This window comes from Cyanistes caeruleus, chromosome 10, assembly GCF_971803275.1.
Source record: "Cyanistes caeruleus chromosome 10, bCyaCae1.hap1.1, whole genome shotgun sequence".
In the NCBI taxonomy this organism is placed as follows: Eukaryota; Metazoa; Chordata; class Aves; order Passeriformes; family Paridae; genus Cyanistes; species Cyanistes caeruleus.
The window spans coordinates 737,725-754,164 of NC_141710.1; positions in this window are offsets into that span (position 1 = coordinate 737,725).

The window sequence follows — 16,440 nt, forward strand, 5'->3', positions numbered from 1 at the left end:
TGTCAGCAGGAGGAACTGCATTTTTTAAAACCAACTTCTGAAAACTCATGGTCCGTCTTTCGTTCCAAAGTACATTCAGAAAAGTCAATTAAGAGCTGCCTCAACAACAGAACCCTTAAGACACCCTTACATAGCCTCTTCTGCCATGGATGAAATCCAGGGTTCAAGGTTTTCAATAGACTGCAGCCTTTCAATTGCAGCCAAGTCAGTGGGAAATGGAAGTCCACCTCAACAAACTGGACATGTCATATTCGATCCCATATATTTTGCTAGTGACATTTCAGTTTGAAAGTATAAGGTGAGTGTTAGGCAAGTTTTTCTTTACTAAAAGCCAGTCATGAACTAAATAAGGCTTTTTCCTAGCTATATTTTAGAGGTTCTGTAGTTGGGTATATTTAAGTGAAGGTTAAAGCATGAAACGAACCCCATCATCTTTTGTGAGAAATTAGAATTATAATTTCTAAGTTCTTAAGGTAACATTCTAAAAATATATATTTCTGAGTGCTAATAGGAAGATTTCCATGACCTTGTTCTTTTTAGCATGCTATTTAGAAATAAAATCCTGATTTGCAAAGTGTCAGATAAACACAGCTGTGCACATGTGCTCACTTGATTGCAGACTGCATGCACAACTTTGTTTATGTGGGCCAAATCAGCCCTCAGCTGCATTGCAATCGTGGTCTCCAGTCAGCAGAGGCTTTACAAGGTTGGAAAACTTCCCCCCTTCACACGTTCAGCACATTTGAGAAGACCCTACACAAAGCTGCCTGTTGCATCCCAGTGGTGGTGGGATCTGGCTGGGTTTCTGCTCCAGGTCACCTGGAGAACACAATACCAGGTTTTTTCCCCCCTTTTTTGGGGTATATATATTTAGGGAAAAAATCTCAGCAATGAGTTATCTTACTGCATTTACATACAGCTTCACATCCCAGCTGAACATCAGTCCATGTTAGCAGGTTAATATCTGTACACTTGATGTGCAGAAGAAACCAATGCAACCCTAGTTCTTAGTCTGCAGCCATCTTTAGTGAAATGTGCAGTGTGTTTTGGAGCCAAACAGGAGTCACACAGCACAGAAATGTTCATTCTCTCTGCCTCATATAAGCTACATTTTTAATTTTTAAAAACTTAACTAGTATCTTATGACAGCTCAGTTCTTTGTACAGAGAAAAGTTTTCCAGCAGAGCTGAATATCATGGAAGAAAACATTAAGATGGTTGTGGGACCTGATGCTGCTTCACCAGGTTATTTGCTAGACTACCCCTCTTTCTGTGAAACCCCCAGGCAGCTCCCCAAAACAATAAACCAGTTGGCTGAACTTGGTCCTTGTGGTTCTGATTATTTTTCTGTATCTGTCAAAATCCCAGATGTGACCAGGGAACAAGAGAGACCTTTCTTGGTAACATGTTCATGACCACATTGAAAGAATTCCCAATGTACCACATCCCCACATTCACTGCATTTGTAGTGAATCTCTACACTGCAGAAGTTAGCACTGCTTTATTGTTTCTTGTCAATCTTTCCAAAATGAACACGAATCAACAGGGAGGTGGTGAAATTGGGAAGTCCTACCTGCTACTCTGACATTTTGTTAGTCAAAAATACCTTCTGCTCTGATTTAAGTGTTAATTTCCAATTTCTCTTTGGCAGAGCTAGGAATGAGCAGTTCCTAAAGGAGGGTGATCAACGATTCTTTGTAAGGTACTTATTCAGAAAGGGTGGTAGCTGCAGGTTCAGCCTAATGCTAACAAAAATGAATATGCCTTTGTTCAGCAGCAGTTTGACTCCAAAAGTCATATGTGAATAAAGCTGAGAAGACAGTCAGATAAAGTATTTTCGTGCAGAATTATAATCAGAGACATGTGATAGTTTCATAGATTTTGAGGTTGAAATGAGCCAATAAATCTAACAACCTCCTGAAGCACAGGTCCTCTCACACTTTGCTGTAATCAGTGTGGAAATTCAATATATTCAGCCAGTCCTCAGCAGACTGCCAAGCTCCTAGCACAAGGAATAAGCAGGAGAGGCCAAGGTTGGACAAGAGAGTCTGTATCTTTCCAATCAGAATCCTGGCACCTTTATAGCAGAGACTCTCCTACCTTAAACTGGAAAAAAAAAATTGCTTCCTGCTGACAAATTGAATTAAAGGCATGATCTTAAGGAATCATGAGGATGTACCAAGTAGGCACATAAGCAAGATTAATGAGTCTTTGTTTATAGGTCTTTTACTGTACACACTTATTCAGGATTATCTCCAAGGCAATCTACTCCAGCCCCTGGATTAGAGGAAAGCTTGGTTCCCTCATGCAGGCTATTAAGCAGCCTTGCTGTATTTTTTTTTTTTTCACCAAGAACTATATTCTAGTTCTGTTTTACTCTGAGACCATGACAACAGTTCACAGTGGTCTTCAGGGAAATTAAAGAAAATTAAAGGAAACCATGTTTTACAGGAAAGTACAGATAGTACAGAGACAGCTGAATTTGTCAACTGTGAAGGAAAACTGTGCTAGTTGAACCATGCTGCTAAAAGGTTTCACTTCAAGGTGTCTAAATTTAGGTGCCCAGTTTCTGATTGCTTGATAAATCAGCCACAGTTACCAGGCAGGCATTCTTTAAGAAAACATGGAAAAACATAATTTGCTCTGCCAATTGTTGTCCCCACCCATCTGTCAGCAAGTCTGCATTCAACAACAACGTGCACACAAAACTCATTCTTCTCTCACTGCATCTCCTGAATCTTAATTTTGTGTCATGTCTGCATTTAATGGTTTCCAAAAGACTATATATATCACTAAAACATGAAGTTTCATAAATTTCATGAAGTTAGGGCAAAAATCTTTTATGCACTCCATGAAAAGGGAAAGAGATTCTTCAAGGTGTTTCTAACAAAGAGATGTAAAAATTAAGTTCTTTTCTTGCTTATATCTCTCCCAAAGTTTCTACTTTGAAGAGTTCTTATAACAACTACAATTGCAGGCCAGATGGAGAGACTTCTTGATGTTTAGTAAAAGTGGAGAAAGGTCTTTGCATCCAGAAACTTCCAGGTTGGGCACGTGACCCCAGATCAAGGAACGCATTGTTTCTCTTCAGTTCCAGAAAAATGAGGAATCTGAAAAGCAATGGAAGCTTGTTTTCAATTTTTACTTTCTGTGTCCTAGAGGATACAAAGGATATCTCCCAGTGGTGGCCCTGACTGGAGACTGCTGAGGAGCTGCTTTTGCTTTTGCTCGTGGAGGAGAGGTGCCAAGACCAAAGGAGGCTCACTCCAACAGCTGGTTAGCTTCCAGCTGTTCTGATGCATTACTTTCTTAATGCTTCTTCTCCATCCATGCAACTAAAAGGCCTTTAAATGTCTCAGAAGCAGACACTTGAACAAATAGGTCTTAGAGCAGGGGTGTGAGCGCTCTGGGGGCAGCAGAGTTTAATTAGCAGGAGCACAGAGTGAGGCTTGGCTGCTGTCCCTGTCACAGCTGCACGACCTCTGCTGCTCAGCCCTTCAGCACAGAGCCTGGGAGTGGAGAGGAATCTCATAAAAGAGCACAGCACAGTAAGAATATTGGTACAGGTCCCACGGGGCAGCAGCATTTTGGAATATGCTATATGCACACCTTGAGAAGACACTGATGCTGGCCAGTCAGTTTGGTAGAGCGCATTTTCTCTGTCAGAGATTTTAGGCTAACAATTAGGAAAAACATAGATTTTGGAGTTACATGGTGGATCTCTATCAATTTCAAACAGTAATTACTTGATGAGAGTTCTTTTATTTCTATCCAGGCTATGCATTATAGTGCAGAAACAAGTGAAAGCTAAAGTTATTAATAAAATAGCAAGTCCCAGAGATCTGTATTCAGCAGAATGAATAAAAATGTAAGCATTTCAGGTTTCAGTTATTATTTAAGGGATTCTAAGACCATCTATCAATTAAATGCCAAAATTCAACCTTGGTTTGCAGTACATGGAAGAAGCTCTGTTGGGGGGGCAGCTGTAAAAGTGATTATTTTTAGAGGACTTAGAGCTACAGAAGCAACTGGTCAGGGGATTTCTGGTACATACTCTGATGGCATGTACACAGCTGAATTACTCCCAGGTGACCCAGTTTATAGTCACCTAATTCAGAAAATATTTTCATTTTACAGCAGGAATATTTATAACCTGCTAGCACGTTTGTTTTCCAATCAAACAGGGTTTCAAATAAACTAAGCAGCTCTGTTCTCTGCCTTCCAAGTTTTGGTAAAAACATTACAATCTTCTTCAATCTTCTTCAGGTTATACTCTGGATGTAGAGGAAATGGCATGAGTGTTGCTCACAGCATGATCTAGAACAGTCTAGCAGACAAAAGTCATTCATAAATATAAAAGTATTCTTGTAAACTAAGACACACAGAAAAAAATCCCCAAAACCACATACACACACAGAAATAAAATCTACAAAACCAGAAAAAAACCAAACAATTAAACCTTAAAGAATGACGAGACTAATTTGCTTTTGCACTAAAGGCATGTCTGGCTGTTGGACAAGAATTGCACTAAATGTATTCAGAAAGCTCTGTTTTTACAAGAAAGAAAATACCACTGTTAATCACTCTTACTGAGTTACTGTAAATACTGACAGCTGGATTTAGAAACTTGAACTAACATGAACTTTAAAGTTCTTTCACTGGATGAGGATTCACAAAAATATTTCAAAATGAGAACCCCAGTAGCAAATCTGTGGCTTTTGTACCATTTTGGTGATTGAGAAATTCCCCACATCCATTTTCAGTGGAAATGTATCCTATTTAGTATGGTAGCCAGATTTTGAACAACATTTAAGCATTTTCAGGTAGGAATCCTCCCAGGCTACCACAGACTCTAATTCTGTAGAAGTAACAATAAGGATATGGGGAGAAAGTCTGTGTCCATTTGATTAATCTGTGACAATAACCAGACACTCTAAACAAAACAACACACTCTGTTGAATTGGTGTCCACCAGCCCTGTCAGCTCCAGAAATGGGGGGGTTTGGGTATTCACTATTACAGAAAACTTTATCACTTAAAAATGTACTCAAGAGTTCTCACCATGAGGAAATATGTGCTAGGCAGCTGTGCTTTTGCTGCTCAAGAATTCCCTGCTACTTCAGGGAAACTACTGCTGCCCATTCCTGGATAGCAATAATTTAAAACACTGTGCTATGGAGACATTGAAATGAGAAAATCCATAATTCTTCTCAATCGGCAGTTTGCTACAAAAATATGTTTTACAAATCCCAAGACTACATTCCACAAAAATGTGTCCAAAAGCCCTTAAGCACTGCTGAGTTGTAGTCTGTTTCTTAAACTGTGGATACCAGTACACTTCAAGCTGATTTGGAGGGGCAGGATGGGAAAAGAATTGTCTGCTCTACTTGCTTTGCATAATCAAAGAACCACCTAATTCCTGGAAAAGCAGTTGATAATTTCAAAGCTACTGCGTGGTTAAGCTATGTAGCCCCTGTTAAATTTGGGAAAATACTAAATCTCCATCCAAGACTTTGGCAGATGGTGAAGCCACATTGTTTAAAGATGAATTTCCAAGGGGCTTGGCTGGGGACTTGGGCTCTGGTAGCCCTTTTCTCTGGCTGCTTCCAACCTTTGTCACCATAGATATAGGTATGGACATGGCCAAGGGTATGCAGCACAAAAAATGGCCAAATTATTGCAGGGCTTCAGGCAGGTCAGAGCCGAGAACCTGAGATCTGTAACACCAGGGCCGGTGTGGAGCAGCTCTCTTCCACCACTGTCAGAACCAGAAAAGGCCTGAAAATCATCTTTGTGCCCTCCAGCTATTTACTGAGTGACTGGAGACAACACAACTTCATTTTCAAAATGGCCAGGAGGGTCTCAGGCTGCAGGGGGCTGGAAAATGTGGTGGGAGGCGTTCCTTGTGGGACGGATTCACTGCCAGGAAAAACTTCCCTGAAGCAGCACAACAAAGCAATGTCTTAATGAGCCACAGAAAGCTGAGAAACCTGCTAATGGCTGTTCATTCAGTAGCTCTGAGTCTGTTCAATACCCACTCCTCTTATTTTTTTAGGTTTTTTTTCCCCCAGGGTGGTGGAATGCAACTAAAACTTGTTGAAGTATGTCAGAATCAAGAACTGATAACACAAGTGAAATCCAAACCACATGAAAATTGCCCAGCCACATTTATTTAGTTGCAATATTTTTGAAAAGCAATCAGCTAAACTGATATAGTAAACAGTGCAATAAATTTGTGTACTTCTCTTTGAAGGCCCTGGACAAATGGAGATCTGTTGGGAAGGTAGAATTGGAAAGAAATTATAAATACGACTCCTTAGCCAGAAAGGCTAAGGAAGAAATACAAATGATAGCACAGTTTGAATAATTCAAAGAAACCCGGCTGGTATGCCAGAACACATTCTTTCCTGCAATAAAACCAAGCTAAGACCCCTCTTCCCAGCCTTATAAGGAAAGGTCTGAAGGACCCTGAGATAACCAAAAATATGCAAAAATAGTGATTTCTATAGGTTGCACACAAATGTTGCTGTATTAGTATACTTAGAAAGATTGGTCAGTGAAAGAATAGAATATTCATATGTATAGGTTATATACGTAATTGTAAAAGAGAGTTCGCTGTCTTGGTTCTCTTAACTCTTGATTCTCTTAGCTCTCTTGATTCTTAGCTCTCTTGATTCTCTTAGCTCTCTTGGTTCTCTTAACTCTTGGTCTCTCTTAACTCTTGCTTCACTTGGTCTCTCTTAGCTCTCTCTTAACACTCTTAGTCCTCTTGGTTCTCTTATCTCTTAGGTCTCTTGATCTCTCTCTCTATCCCACGCCCTGAAATAAACTTCTAACACCTAACTCGATTATAGAGGTCTTTGCCGTGTCTCAGACCATCCCCAGAAAGCGTCTCCTACAGAGATCACTACTAAATACATCTCTTTATTAACTCTCAAATTCATTGATCTCCATTTAGACATCCCATTGCAGGAATGAAATCTGAATTGTCTTAAAATCCATTTCCACTATTTCCTTTAAGGGAATGCTACTGAGTCATAACAGTAACACTAGATCTAATTAATTGGATCTTTGTGCCAGCACAAATACCAAAACAGCTGATACTTTGATTTTTGGTTGTCTGTCCCCTAAGACTATTCAGTAGGTAGGAAACTTAATCACTTTCTTAAAATTCCATTATTCTCTAGAAGAAATGCACAAAATGAATCCTGATGCTGTGACTTCACTCAGGGGATAAATTCAGCCAGTTTATCTGCTACTGCTTATAAGGATGAAGCAGCATTGCAATATTTGCACAGTGTTCACCTAGCATTTAAAAATATATCTGTGCTTGTTAAGAAAAAGACCAAACACTGTGGCAATGATGTCTTTGTTTTGTTTAGAGCTGTGTACCTAATATTTTGCAAATGTGTATGCAGAACATATTGCATTTTGTTTCAGTGCCACAATGGAAGTTTGGGCAGCAGGACTGGCTATGTCACCATATGAAATAATTCACTTTAACTTCCCTCAAAAGTAAACAGGTACCCAGCTACCTTTATCACTGCTCCCTAAATTTACCTTTTGCATCCTGAGCAGGGCTGTTTAATATCCTAATTCAGGAAGGTATTTCAGACATGATTTCAAGCATCCCTCTTAATTCTGATGGCTGGCTGGGCACGTCTCTAAGGACTTTCCTGGACAGAGGTCTGCTTATGCCACTACAGAAAAAGTAAGAAAGGTCAAAGGAATGAAATCCTGCAAGGGATGTCGTGTCTTACTCCAGTATCTTGTAGTGATACCAACATGAGGGTAAGTGCTGGCCCTCCTGCTGCTGCCAAAGGGCAAATTAGCTGTGAACACGATGCTGCTAGCAGGTAAATTCTGATGAACCTGACTGCACAAGGCCATAGTCAAAATGGGGCTGACTCTTCGGTACTGCCTACTGTTGCAGTAAGACAGTCCCTACTAGGTGATTTACATTTCCTTCCTGTCTGCAGGTACTGGATAGCATCCCTTTTGTATGATTCTTTAACAAAACTGCACTGAAATAACTCTTCCATGCAAAAGGAGGCATGGCTTTTTCAGAACCTGAGTGTGGTGCAGCCACTGAATGGTGTGGGGGAAGAGCTTTTGAGCACTTTGTACTTTTGAGCACTCCCACTGACCTGTCCATTTTGGGTTTTTTCCTCAGGAATCCTGCCCGAGGTTAAACACTCCCCCCAGCCTCAGCAGAGGTCAACTTCTGATTTAGGTGCACTCCACAGGACTGCTTTTAACATTGAACTAGCTAGGACTGGTAAATGTTTCACTTCAAATTGGAATATTTCTGCCACATTTCTTACCAAGGTAAAGCAAATTTCCAGCAGTACTTCCTGCTCTACCTTCCTTTTGAAACTCTGCTTCCTTTCCCCCTTTCTTTGCAGTGTTAGGTAGAAGCAGGTTGCTTGAGGGGTAGATCCTGTGTCTAGTTTAGGGTATTTTATCATCCCTTTTGGATACTTAAATACTGCAATGAAGCTGTATCAGAACTTGACATCAGGTGTTGCATCTATTTATTCAGAATTTGTGTTTCCTAGGTATTAATCATTAGAACTCATCCCAGAATCTAACCCCAAAAAGCACATTCTCTCACCTGAACTTAAATCAAAAAACCAATCTGTTTGTGCAGGTAATTTCTAATAGTTTTGGTTTAATAATTAAAGCCTATTGGAATACTTTACATATAAAGTTCAAAATAAATGAGAGCCTGCTGGTATTACCTAGATATGTGGAATATTTTAAACTTCTTCAACAAGCTTCAAAAATAATCTTCAATGTCTCCAATGTTTAACAATCTTCAGAATTTAACTAATCTATAAGAAAAGTCAGCAGATAAAATGGTTTTGAGTAAATGATATGTACCTAACTTGCCAAAATTAAAATCAAGGAACCTCCTTTGCTATCAAGTTTTCCTATCAGATGGAGGAATTTGCATCTATTCCCAATACATTAAAGCTTTTAAATTATTCTACCCTGAGTATAAAGATAAAATAAAAAAATATATCTCTAGTAAATAGGGCTGTTTATGTTTTGTCAAGAATACATAAAATGAATCCCTTCACAAAACACCAATTCTCAATTGTGTGAGATTTTCTCAACAGTTTCACTGCAAGATAACAATGTTTAATTTTGAAATTAAAATTTAAACCAGTGACACTCATTTCTTGGCAGCTATTACTTGAAAAGTGGTAATTCTCAAATCTATACCAATACAATGGCATCAGCTTCAGTAATCAAGTTTGTATTACTGGATTGACAAACAAAGCTTGGCCAATTCATGAGTTCTGCATCACTTGGAGTCCCCCAGCATTGTTTCAAATGTGAGTGACCTTGTCCTGTTCAAATCTCTGCATCTTTTCTCCAGGTCTTTTTCCACGTTTATATTAAGAAACAATGGAAGGAAAAGCAAGAGGAGGCAAAATGCCAGGGTAATAGTGATACCATTAAGAAGCACATCTGAACATCTCATTCCTTTCAGCCATTGCTGGAACCAACAATTTCAGGTGCACAGCCACCAGTTGTGTGTGAGGATGTTGGATCGGTGTAATTAAGAGGATATTGAATCACTTTAATTAATGCATTAAGAAGCAGTCAAGGGAAGCACCACAGGCACATTTGGCTTCACCTTGGAGGATTCCCCAAGAATCTTTCTACAGCTACGAATTCAGCACAAAAGAATCGCCAGTAGATCAAAGTTTTCCTTGGGTAATATTTCAACACCTAAACCCCAATGCTAACCACCTTACCTGGTTCCTCCAAACATGCTGAATATGCTGCAAATCACAGCAATTACACAGTAAAGAGACACAAGTGGCCAGTGTTTTACAGTCTTTTTTTTTGCTTTGACCAGATCTGTTGATATTCTTAGAAAATCAGTCAGTTCCTGGTACACCACCTTTGATTATTCACTCTGTGAAAGTTCTAGGTCTAAACTGATGCTCTGAGGGGAATATCCTCACTCAGTAGAAATCTAAGCTGCCATTTAATGCTGCCTGGTCTGAATGCCTGATCTCATATTGGAAACAAGATATGTAAAGCCTGACAGTCAATTTTACCTGCTGCTTTATGAGATAAGGCACCATTCTGCATAGTAATAGTGATTTCAGTTTTCTTATTACCTCCTGGGCAAGCTTTGCCAGGTTTTTGTGACCATTTTCATTCCAGCTGTGCTATGTTATTCTGTGCTTCACCCCTGTACTGGTCCATGCTTTTTATAATGTGCACTGTAATTTTCATATTCACTTCAACTTTGCAATAACATTATAAACATGAGGGCTACCAAATACTGCAGGATGCAAGTGTTTAACAAACACATTTTAGCACATTTTAACACTATTTATCAGCCTTTTTTGTTTATTGCCCTTGACTCTTCAGAAAATCCTGTGTTCCTAGAAACCACAATACCCAGAATCAATCTTAAAAAGCATTATACTTCTTATCTTTCCAAACATTCAATACCAAGTACAGTAGTAGTGCCTGTGGTTCAGCCTTACAGAAGCTCCCCTGCAGAAAAACCTGCATTTCTAATTCAAGCTTCAGGCATAAGATAGTTTTTTTTGGCTCATCATTATTGACTGTAGGTACAATCTGCTTAAGGGAATCATTTATCACCACACTCTGATTTCCAGGTGCATAAGACAGATGATCTAATTGTGTTGGTAACTTACAACAGTCTTGGCTACTGGCACTGGAGCCACACCAAAATGTGGTGCAGCAGAGTGTGGGACAGCTGGCTTTGTGCAGGAATACTCAATATGCTCTCTGCATCCCACTGCCCTTCACTTGGGATAATTCATCTGACTCAAGCTGTTATGTGCATGTGCTGATGCAGCCTGGCTCACTGGTACCACAGAAATTTATCCCTGCTAAAGCTCTGACACAATAACTTCTGTATCAGGAATCAACAATGTGTGTTTTCTCATCCTGTAACAAATACAACATGTTGTGATTCACAGTTACAAGAAAGATGCTGAGAGAGGTGTTCAGCCTGATTCTTGGCATCCAAGCTGTATTCAGGGCAAAACCAAAAATATGCACTGGAGAAACACTTTGTCAGCTGCTCCCAGTAACAACAGCTGGTAACAATCCTTTAGCTCTTTTCCTCTCTGAAAAGGAAGAGAAACCTGGGGCATCATCACAAGCAGCTGCTCACCATCTGGGACTTCCCTCACACTGACAGGAGCTCTAAGCTCTGTGTTTCAGGTGCCTTTGTGACCCTCTGAACAGACAAGCACAAGCTAAGACACAGCTAAGGTGCAGAAGTCAGGATAGATCTGTTGTGTTTTGGATCCACAGCTTGCTCCTCCAAGTCTGGATGAGTGACTTTATCTAGACACTGCTCAATTAACTCTTCCTCTTCTGTCCTTCTTTAACCTGCATCTCTCCCCCCTTCCCAGCACCACTTTACAAGAACAGTAAGGTTACCAAGTTTAGCCTCAGAAACAACAACAACAAAAACTCCAAACAAACCAAAACCACAGACTCCAGCAGATTCTCAGGTATGGAAAATCCAGTTCAGTTACATTTGGCAAAGGCCTTTTCTTTAATTGTTCACGTCAGGAAGTTTCAGCAGTAATGAGCAGTTCTGTCAACCTCAGGAACAGTAAGGGCAACATTAATGCACACATTCACACCTATTTTCATACTGTGCTCAGATTTCCTGCACAATAGACTAATATCAGTTTTCCCATGCTTCACAGCTTGGTTTGGATTGGTTAAGAAAAAGTGGATAAAATACCAGTGTTGGCTATTTATTTGCCAGCTTATTTCATTTCAGTGGTTAAGGGGAATAGCACACAGTTTCCTGGAAAACATTTTCTTCAAATTTCTTCTCAACTGGTCTGATGTCATCCAGAGTGTTTGTGTCCACAATGAATAACACATTAAGAAAGGGTATTTTTCACAGATAAAACAAAGAAGTAATTTTAACTCCATATCAGCACTGTTTCAGACTTTTCAGTATAATTTCTGAGTCAAGTTTTTATATTGTTGGTTGTCTGTTTATTTTTTTTTTGTGCTATTAGAGCACAAACAAGCCAAAAAGAAAAAATCTGTGTTGCAAGATGACAATACACTGAGCTCAATTTAATCAGTCTAGAAGTTTGTGAAATGAAAACTGTAGACTCCTGCTAAGATCCTAAGAACTGACTGTAGAGGGTTCTAGTCATGGACTCTGTGCATGAAATTCTGTAACTCATAAAATCACCCTGCTCATGCAAAGAATGGCTGTGCCTTGTCATTGCTGCAAAGCCAGTGCTGGAGTCTGAGACACAGAGTGTGTGCCCTTGTCTCTGGTGCCTGGCTCTGAGATCCAGGAGAACACTGAATTTCATACAACATGAAATTCATGGGAATTTTTTCATGGTGTTAAATAAAAACAACTGTTAGACAGAAAAGCTAAAAGTGTGAGTGTGTAGATTAGAGAGTTTTCTTAAGTCACTGGGTGAAAAAGTTAAAGTTTAGAGTTTAAGCTAGTATAGAAAGCTGAAGACAAAGTGGAGGATTTGATTTAGGGTGTTGTCTCTTTTCCTTCTTTCTTCATGTTCTTCTTCTAGAGGTTTTTTGGTAGTAGTGATTGGATAGAAAATGCTGCAATGCAGCACACAGGTGATGGGTCATTGGGTCATTAAGAAAAATAATATACGTGTCTACTGTTAATTGGATAAGAATAAGTATAAAGATAAAAAGGCTGCACAGTTCAGGGCCATTTTGTGCCATCAGAGCCAAAATGTGCCAGATTGCAGTGAATTAAACTTGTGCAGAAAGTCTGGAGAGACCTGCCAAGTTTTGTGATAACATCCTAATAAACAGGAGAAACAAGATCCTAACGAGCTTTGGAGTTTGTGTCCTGACCCAGAGGACTGAAATAAGTGGGACTCCCTGTGAAGAAATATCCCCAAGGAGCTCAGCTCAGAGAAACTGAGAAATCCAAGAGTGAAGTGTAGAAGAAGCACAGCAGAATCAAGAGAAAAGAAACTCCAGAATTTAAAAAAGTTATACCCAGGACACATATTTGGCCTTCCTGTTTCTGAAGCATGCTCTGTAAAGAGCTATTTTCCTCATGAAATAATTCATAAGCTGTTTTAAGGAGCCTTTCTGATAAGGGTTTTTCCTTTACAGGGAAACTGTTCATCACATTTAGGTTTGACCTGAAACTGGCCCATTGTTCAGAATGAAGAAAGATTAATCCCCACATTTCTCAGCTTATGCTTAATATTTTAATTCCTACTCTTTTCATATCTACTTATGGAGAGCTAGCATTTGCAAGGTGTGTGGGCTGGCCATTTTTAGGCACTCCTTGGAGTGGTAATGAGCATTTAATTTACGAGTACTTTGAATAAAGCAGTTTATCCAGACTGGCTCTGGATCAGGCAGAGACTTTCTGTGTTTCCACAAACAGTGAAATCTTTTCAGCCGTCCCACTAACAACAGTGTAAGGTTTACAGCGCAGAGCCTTGCAGAGTGCTGCTTTCCTTCAGAGAAAAATTCAAACTACATAATACAATTATGTTCTAGACCTCACTCTGATTTTTATTAAACCATTTTAGCTTGGACATCCCCAGACTTTCCTTCAGAGGGGTGGTAGGAAGCTCAGAATGAATGAATGAATGAATGAAGGACAGAGGCTGCACCTCTTTATGAGGGTCTCAGAGTAAGAAACTGCAATCTGTAGCTTTCCTACTCTAATATGATGGGAAAGCTACATCTTAATTTTTCGATTGTCTTTGTTTCTTGACAGCTCTGTTATGAATACAGATGTTCCTGAATAATTCAGCCATTTCCCAGTCAGCAAATCCTAAACAAACTGATACCTCACAAGTAGAGATAGCAGGTTTGAACAGCTGAATGTATTCAGCAAAGGCATCCAATTTAATGCAACATTTGGACACATTTAAATCCTACCAACTGCAACTGAATGTGGCCACATTCCCCAAAATGTATATGGTGACTAAATCAAGGATTCCAAAATTTTTCACATATCAAGGGCAGTCAGGATCTTGCTCATTCTTCCAGCAGTCTGTTATTTTAGTTAACAAGGGATGTTTTTTGTAACTGGTATCTGAGGAGGTGCACATAAAGCACCAGAAAAATTAAAAACTTTCATAAAAAAGCAATCAAACCGTGTAAGCAAGCAGAAATATCTTAGCTGCAGAGGAATAAATTGTGTAGAATAGACTACAGCACCGAGCATATGATACAGAAGAAACCTTAATTTAGATGCTAATTAACCCAAATGTAAGAATTACAGGGTTAATTAAGTAACATATCCCTCCCACAATTTTATTTGCTGCAGACACAGGTGAGAGGAGAAGGATCTTGCCATGTGATTAAATTAGCCACAAGCCACAGTGGGAAGTTATGATAAACATTTTTGGAAAGCATTTAATTATGAGCCCTAAGTAGGATGGATTCTGCATTTAGATTACATCCATTTTTATTATTGGACATGAAATATCAGATGATCAAGAATACAGCTACTCCAACAGCTATGTAATAAATGCTTCTTCTGCAGCACAGTTGTTAAACCAAAACATATATTTCTAATCAATTTAGTTATAACCAGCATGCAGAAAACTCATTAAGTTTAAATTAAATCTGTACTTCAAGCACAGTGTGACCACTCTTGGTACAGTGGCTTTTTACAAGGCAATTTTCTTTCCAAGCCTTGTTCTTGCTTTTCCCAGTCTGTGACACCACCCAACAATATTCTCTGCTCAGACTCAGGCAGCTGGGCAATGGCAAGAGAAGCCTTCATGCAGGTAAGAATTTTAGCTAGACTAAGTTTATTCTTTGGGAGAATCCTGTGATTCTGCAAGAACCATCAAGAGTTTCTGTGACTTCCAACATCTAAATTCACTCCTTCCCTAACAAGGCAGCTTGCAGGAGGAAACTTGCTGAGAGCAGACCTCAGCCACGTCTTTCTAGCTGGAAAATTCCATTTTTAGCAGCTGGGGAGTACAAATGTAAAGCAGCCAGGTGGGAAACCTCCACTCCAGCGCTGCACTCTGTGTTAGAAACACCCCCCATGAAACAACTAATTAGAATAATGGCTAACAAAGATTGTAATTGTAGGCTTTTAGCCCTGTCGTGGTTACAGAGCCTTAGCACACGTGGCTGTGTTCTCTCCAGTTATTTGTGTGGGCTTCATTCCTCCTGCTGGCTGACTTTCAACACTTTTTTTAAAAAATGAGGTCTAGAAATGAAGTAATTTTCTTCAGTTATTTCGTTCCAAAGATTTAGCAAAAAAGTGCCCTGACAGAGAATTTGAAACAACAACTCATGACTCACAAATAAAACTATTTTATAAGCGCTGCAAATCCCATGAGGAAAAATATCCTATTAAGAATATTCAGAATGATGCATAGGGTTTTTGGATTAGTTGTACTTTAAGTGGTAAATGCTGAATTTGGTCTATTAATACTTTACCAAATGGCAGAGGCCTAGACTCAGGATGCTTTGGGCACTTTACAGAAAGTCAAAGAATACACCTGATTTCTTACGTTCAAGGAAAATTTGTAAGTTGCAAGCCAACTCAAGGATTCTAGGGCATGAATTCCAAGAAGTAGCATTTGTTCTTCATGGGTTCCAAATCCGAATATTTAACAGGATATTTTTGACCATGCCACTGTACTGAACAAAAGCAGCCAAGATAGGAAAAAAAAAAAATTAAAGTTTTCTTTTCCAAATCTGCTATACATTTTTTCTGAACTGTTTTTTTAACCAGTCAGTTATCTTCATAAGTTTAAGCTGAAAAAATGTATTATCATGACACTAGAAATTCTAGTTTAGTTTCTTATACTTTCTGAAAATACCACACTCTGCAGAAAGGACTTCATATGTTTACTGCTGTTCTCATGGAACATTTGCTGCAGTAGTTTTCCCAGAGCTTAAATCCCAGATCATTGCTGTTTCCAGAGAACAGTCTTATTTGAGAGAGTTCATACTTCAGTCTCCCAAAGTAACCCAGATTAATATCTTTACAAATTAATGCTCAAAATACCACAAACTGTCCCACCTAAAGTCACTCCAGAAGCGTTAATGACAGAAAAATACTGAATTAAAAGTCCTTATCCATCTGCTAAAAGAGCAGGGGAGAGAGATGTCTTACATCAGGGGCTAAAGCACAGTCAGGACACAGCAGACTAAACTTCTCATTGTGTTGTTCTCTCCACATTTCTGAGTTTGTAAATATTTATCTGCCCGTTTTAGAGGGTCCAGTAACTTCTCAAAGCTCTCCTACAACCCAATCATTTTAATGTTAACCAAATACTGAATTTGCTGCAAGTCAATAAGAATGTTCGTTGTCCAAAATATTCAGTTTATAAACATGCACAGTTAGAGGGCTTTTGTTAGAAAAGAGTGACAAAGTAGAAAGAGGAAATGAGCAGATTTGAAGAAATGAGTAATTCTCTGACATTACA